The sequence below is a fragment of the Pyrus communis genome, chromosome 5 (assembly GCF_041283825.1).
Source record: "Pyrus communis isolate YQ-2024b chromosome 5, ASM4128382v1, whole genome shotgun sequence".
Lineage (NCBI taxonomy): Eukaryota > Viridiplantae > Streptophyta > Magnoliopsida > Rosales > Rosaceae > Pyrus > Pyrus communis.
In genome coordinates, this window is record NC_142569.1 from 15,166,202 (window position 1) to 15,172,201 (window position 6,000).

Here is a 6,000-nt window from a genome sequence, read left to right on the forward strand (position 1 = left end):
GAGTCCTGAAAGTTATCATAAGGGCATCCTCACCGATAATCTTCAACTAATAATATCCAGACCTCAAGTCAAACTTAGAAAATACACAAATACTTCTGAGCTGATTCATTAAACATCAGTACACCATCATGGATCACGGTTCTCAATCGTTACCCGATTCCATGGTCTATAATCAATGGATAGTCTTTAAAGTCCATTTTCTTTCTCACCAATAAACTGGGGTTCCCCCAACGTAATGTACTAGGTTGAATAAAAACCTTTATCAACCAATTTCCAATTCTCTTAGTTCAAAAGGCACATTCTATAATATATGGTTTGTACCTGGAGACAAATCCATAGTGAACTCTACATCTTTGACTGGTGGCAATCCAGGTAAATTCTCAGGGAAAACGTCAGGTAAATGTTTGACTACTCCCACTTCTTCCACACTACTAGAAGTGACATCACTTAGCACCACATGATATAAATATCCTTGGCAGCCTTTTGATAATAATCTCTTTGCTCTCACAGCATAAATAACGGCCTGCCTCACTCCACTTTGCATACTTACAAAAGTAATCTCTAGTCATCCAGACCGATGGAAAATAACTGGTTTCCCGTAGTAATCTATCTTGTCATGATTATAAAGTAACCAATCTATGTCTAGAATAACATCGAATCTACAATCTAATGGAACAAAAGTAGCTAGCAACAATACATACTCTACTAATACTGAGCACTCTGAATAAGTACGATACTAACATAGGATAACCTACCGGTTTACTTGCTTAACGAATCCACGAATAAGTTATTAATATTACGGTCTGCAGCCCGCAATACTGATAAATCATCGTTGTCTCGATAAGTAAGCAACAACTCTTGAGGGTGTAATATTACTATTTTGCCACTCATTAGGAAATACATACCCACGTCTCAACCGCGTTTATTTACTACCTTCAAGGCAATAACATTAATAACGTAAAATTTCTACATTATTAACAAATAGACTCTAGCTAAGTCATTAAGAATAATTATCGTACCCCTAATCAAATCCAAATAATTCTGAGTATCTTGCAGTGATGTGTGGTTAACACATCCCTGGACTTGTTGTTGTCTCCCACAACCTCTATTAGTGTAAATACTTCTTTCATGTACACCACGACATAACTGACCATAATTAATAGATCCAGGAACTTGCTGGATCGGCGCCAGTTGTGGCAAAGAAAACTGCTAGGGCTTCTGTTGGCTTTGGACATAATTTGCAGTTCTATGTCCCATCTATCCACTTGTAAAGCGTCCACTGCTTCCTCGCCTACATTCTCAAAGGTGTCCATTATTGTACCTACAGCCCAAAGGTACATTTCTTTTACCAAAATCACCTTGTCTCTGAGATCTGGGATTACCAATACATCTATCACTTCGCCTCTGGTCAATGGCATTAAAACCTTTGCCAAAAGAACTAGAATTAGCTTCACTTCTTTTGAAGTTCCGAATCTTTCTATATTCTTGATATGACGAATCATTAACTTTATCGTCCTCTTTTGATTCCCATTCTTTTATCATTCTTCTTTACTCTCGCTGAACATGTTCTCAGAGTCCTTAAGGCTCAACAACATCTTGTATACTCCTGATAAGAATTACAATGGATAGTGGTCACCCAAAATACCATTGCCTTATGCCACCCAGCCTAAAACAATATAACACTTCAATCAAAATAGCAGCAATATTCAAGTGGGACGAGGCAAGTCTGAGAACTTTCTATAATACTCATTGATCGTCAGCTTTCCTTATCTCACATTTACAAACTCTTGCTTTCTACCATCATAAGATGCCAAAGGAAATAATTCTTTTCTTTAAACAAGTCCTTAAACAATTCTCAATCGGCTGTTTCCTTCGGTGACAACGAATTATACTCCTGTTTCCACCAGGATACAAGTTCATAACTCAAACCAGGTAGTCGTCTCAACCCTTCTGTCAAAAGGAAGATTCCTTTGACTTGCATAATCTAAAACATATTTTCCAATTGGTTAATCCATCACTTTGCTCCCTCAGGTTCATCATTTCATAAGGTGATTCAAACTCAACTCATAACCCATCTTAAAATGTCCCTTTTTGATAATATACTGAATCACCAAAATAATAATTTCCCCCAACAGCTAAATCAGGGAGACTAAGTTCCTCTAACTACGTGGTTTGCTACGAGGCGGTGTAGTTCTGACAGAATTCACTAGAACTTCTCAAGATGTCCAAGATTGAAACTTAGGCTCTGATACCAACTGACACACCCCGTCCCGAAGGAGGGCATGCTGGCCGTCACGTGAGAGTGACGTAACCATTTACACAGTTCGGAAGCTTTAAAATATACAACTTCTAAGATGAAACACCCGAAGGTGAGTCCTCATTTGGTCCATTCTGTCAGAACACCGTTGAACTTCCTCGTAGTCACCACACATTTGCAATTCTTGAACCTGGAGGGGTGCAAAACAAAGTTGAGTGGGTCAGCAAAACAATTCTTTTCCAAATCCAAACACTTCTCAAAACTTTGTAACCCCTCGCCGTAAAACAAGTATAGTTTCCCAGAAAATAACATATATACGTATGTATGGATATGCCAACATGCTCAAGGGTATATCATTCATGCTCAAGAATATGCCATTCATGCTCGAGAATATGCCACATCAATAGAGCTCCACGCTCAATAAATGCTCAAGCGTAATCCACATCAATAGAGCTCCATGCTCAATAAATGCTCAAGCGTAATTCACATCAATAGAGCTCCACGCTCAATAAATGCTCAAGCGTAATTCACATCAATAGAGCTCCACGCTCAATAAATGCTTAAGCGTAATTCACAACAATAGAGCTCCACGCTCAATAAATGCTTAAGCGTAATTCACATCAATAGAGCTCCACGCTCAATAAATGCTTAAGCGTAATTCACATCAATAGAGCTCCACGCTCAATAAATGCTTAAGCGTAATTCACATCAATAGAGCTCCACGCTCAATAAATGCTCAAGCTACTACTGAATACAAACATGAATACCACTTACCTGGCACTTACCTGTGCGTCCACAGCACCAAATACACATATATAAATGTATACTACTACTAATGCATGTGATGATGTATTTCATACGTATATCAAATGTATTTCAAATGTAGCTTACCTGGGCCTCCTCAGCACCATGCAACAATATGCATAATTATGGTAATGCACATATTAAAATATGATGCATATATGACAGGATATTTAATTCGTATTTCTTTTAAAATACGTCAAGCATACGTATATATATATATACTGAAAAATAACTGCCCACTCACATATCACATCGACGTCTCGTAGGTCCCTGAGCCTCCCCTAGATTGGTTACACTCTTCTTTTGTATAATTTTCACCTATACAAAAAGTAACCAAATTGACGTTATTTAACGCACATACACCAAACATTCGTCCATAACTTTCTCATACGTTATTCAATTTGGGTGTATGAATATACCACGGTGATCTACACGACGTCACGAACGCGTGACAATTTTTAGAACTCAATTTGGAGCTCTCACGCGCCCCCACGCGCACTGTTCACGCGCTGCCCACGCGCGCGTCTTCTTCCTCGCGTCGCCGGACTGGTTTCGCCGGAAATAGTGTTTTGCCGGAATTTCTGGGTAAATTTCAAAGTGTCATAACTTCTTCATTTCTTAACCATTTTCAACGTACTATATATCAAATTGAAGGTATTGACGAGACGAACACATCCATACCTGTCTCGACCCCTAACTCGCCGTGGTTTCACCGGAAAAAGCCCCGACAGTTCCGGCCAAACTTTGAACTTGTCGTTCTCCGTGTTCCTACGTCCATTTTTCACGTAATTTATACCAAAATGAAGCCCTAATCATAATCTACCACGTTGGACTAGTTTTATGGCCTAAAAACAACGGAATCAAACTTTTCCAAAAATACGAAAATTCGGCCAAACTTACAGTTCGTGATCCCGATGTCCAAATCCTTCAAACGAAGCACTCCGAGCTTCCTTAGGACCTCACCAAGCTTCCTACAAGCTTCAAAATCCCAGAAAACATCAAGTTTTACGTGTGCATGAACAGTGCACACGCACAGTGAAATTGAAATCCAGGTTTTCCGAAGTGAAACTCACCTGAAATTGGTACCATCGTGTTCGTGTGGTCTTCAGGAGTACGATGGTGGTCTTAGATCCTTCGTTGGTATAATTTTGGGGTGGTTTGTGGGTGGTCTGTGTGAGTTCGAAGGAGAGAGAGAGAACTCTCAGAGAATGAGAGATTTGTGAGGGAGGAGAGAGAGAGAGACAAGGCACGGGAATGAGGGAGAGATTTGAGGGAGGTGGGATCCTACCCAATCCCCAACTCATCAAGTTACAACATATTTTACGCCCCTTAGTCCCGTTTAAGGGCATTTTCATAACTTCACGTCCTCGGAATTAAAATTCCGGGACGGGTTGTGACAGTGAATGTTAGACTACTTGTGAATGACAATGAGATAACAACTAGATTTCTTGAATTACACGTAAACTCATTATGCGAGTTGTGTGGTTGAAGGAATATGAGATCCTTGATATAATAGGAGTTGTGGAGTTTAATTATTGTGCAGCCAATCTAAAGGGAGTACTTATCAAGTATTTACTGACAGATAAGAATCACAATGGGTCTTGAATTTGTTATGAGGATAGAGTTTATCACTACTACTAATAATATGCCAGTATTAGTGGAACTTTGATAGGATAATTTGGTATATATATACATATTGCAGAAGTCCCTGCTTCCACACAATAAGACTCTCGAGAACTAAACCCTATTTACTAGTAAAGGTCATCACTATGTGCTGGAAGTAAAAGACTGATTCACTTGTTCATTCAATGGCAGCAACATCAGGTAAGTCGCTTTTGCAGATTGCATATAGGGTTATGTATTGAGGTTGTTCGTGAATGTAATCCTATCACTACGTTGATTGAGTTGATGGTTTGTGTGTGCATATTAATTCTTACATATATAAGAATAGTTTTTCTAGTTTTAGTTATTTATATCAATTGTTTTCGGTTTCATCATATATATTAAATTGAAACTGTTAACCAGTCCTAATATAGATTGAGTGTGCAGTAGCATGTCATTTTATAAAACAAATTGCAAACAAAAATCTGGGTAGCAGATTAAAAACCTGATACATGTCTTATTTCATATATAACTTATGAGTTTAATACGATATATCCCTTGATTGTGCAAGGTATCTTTTAACATGCATTTAGTCATATGTCTCAACTAGCACGTTAATACAACGATAATAGATATCCATGAAACAAATGTGATTTAGACACGTTGCAGGGATGTACTTACATTTAAAACTTGTCGGAGAACTTGTGTGTACAGTTATTTGGGGGCTTATTCGTTACCTTGAGACTATTTCAGCAGTATTGACATTATTTTTCAGTTTACTTGCACAGTATCCTGCGGTTTTACAAGAGTTGACGGTAAGTTCTCATCTTATGCATCAATTTCATTAATCTTCCTAACTCCTCTCTGTCATTATAATTAATTATCATCAGGCTGAGCATGAGGCACTGCTAAAAAATAGAGAAAATCCAAATTCTGCACTTACGTGGGACGAATATAAATCAATGACTTTTACCCACCAAGTTAGTTCTCTTAACTCGTGTTTTTTTCTACCTTGAGCATTAGTATAGAATAAATGTTATAACTTGCTGGACTTTGGGAAAATATAGGTTATCAATGAAACTCTTAGGCTGAGTAATGCTAGCCCAGGCTTGTTTCGTACAGCATTGAAAGATATCCCGGTAAATGGTAAGTCCTCAATTAAAATTGGTTAGGCCCCTTGTTGGTTCCTACTTAAAAATACTAGTTTAGTTAGTCAATAAAATGTTTGTAAATGCTTTCAAGGATACAAAATACCAGCTGGGTGGACGATTTTGCTTGTTACCACTGCTCTTCATTTAACTTCCGACACGTTCAAAGGATCACTTGGAGTTCAATCC

The 6,000-nt window shown here is 38.3% G+C and overlaps 1 long non-coding RNA gene across 1 annotated transcript; it reads right to left on the reverse strand.

Annotated features, from left to right (window-relative positions):
• Positions 1 to 2,140: 2,140 nt before the first annotated feature.
• Positions 2,141 to 3,901, reverse strand: LOC148696858 (uncharacterized). The gene is made up of 4 exons (XR_015962032.1): positions 3,743 to 3,901; positions 3,481 to 3,642; positions 3,306 to 3,379; positions 2,141 to 2,447 (listed from the first exon to the last, which is right to left on the reverse strand). It is a non-coding gene; the product is annotated as an uncharacterized LOC148696858 (long non-coding RNA).
• Positions 3,902 to 6,000: the final 2,099 nt, after the last annotated feature.